Source organism: Limulus polyphemus, unplaced genomic scaffold, assembly GCF_000517525.1.
Source record: "Limulus polyphemus unplaced genomic scaffold, Limulus_polyphemus-2.1.2 Scaffold4478, whole genome shotgun sequence".
Taxonomy (NCBI): domain Eukaryota; kingdom Metazoa; phylum Arthropoda; class Merostomata; order Xiphosura; family Limulidae; genus Limulus; species Limulus polyphemus.
In genome coordinates, this window is record NW_013670088.1 from 53,032 (window position 1) to 53,401 (window position 370).

Genomic DNA, 370 nt, shown 5'->3' on the forward strand with positions numbered 1-370 from the left:
TACTAGGTATTCTGATGCAATAATACTCAATTAAACCAACCAGAAACCCAGAAAATTCTAGCAACATGACACAATAATCTCACTATTATAAATAATCTCTTGTGACTGATTTATTATTATATGCTTATTTTAATATCAACGTTTGTTTGGATTAAATTTATATTTAGAAACATGCATAGCTTATACTGTTAAATATTTATTGCGAAACTCCCGCCTATTCTTCAAAGTTATAGAAGATTCTCGAGAGTAAGAATCAACAATATATGTATGTACATAAATGATTAAATGTAGCTCAGTATTGTTACGTCTCCGTTTGTTAATTAACTTTCCGTAACTTCGTTCCGACGAAACTTTAGCGACACAAGTTCTT